Here is a 540-nt window from a genome sequence, read left to right on the forward strand (position 1 = left end):
ATTGTTTTTATTTTTTTTCTTTAAAATAAAATAACTGATGTCAAAAAAAAAACCAAATCATTCTATTCATTAAGAGAATGCAAGTATATAGGGGGAACTACCCGCTCGGGCCCCCCTCCTGTCCCTCTCTTGGACAGGAGCTTTCTTTCTCTCAATAAATATATTCTCTTCATAACCAAAAAAAAATTAATAGAAAGCTGGAGACAACACAAATATGATGTTAAAAAACTTCACAAACATAATAGAAAACTTCCCAAGCATGAATAAAGAATTTGACATACATGGGCCATCAAGATAGCTCAGCGGTCTACAGCATCTGCTTACATGAGCTCAGGAAAGTGCAGGGACCAGGGTTCAGTCCCCAGCACCACATGTCACGCAAGTCCTGCCCCCAGGGCGGGCTGAGCCAGTCAGTCTGAGCATGGTGGTGCATGCCTGTAGTGCCAGCACTGGTGAGGCTGAAAGCAAGAGGATCACCATGAGTCCAAGCTGCGTAGTGAGACCTGCAACAACCAAATACATTTTTTTTTACTTTATTTA

The sequence above is a fragment of the Octodon degus genome, unplaced genomic scaffold (assembly GCF_000260255.1).
Source record: "Octodon degus isolate 3935 unplaced genomic scaffold, OctDeg1.0 scaffold00007, whole genome shotgun sequence".
Taxonomy (NCBI): domain Eukaryota; kingdom Metazoa; phylum Chordata; class Mammalia; order Rodentia; family Octodontidae; genus Octodon; species Octodon degus.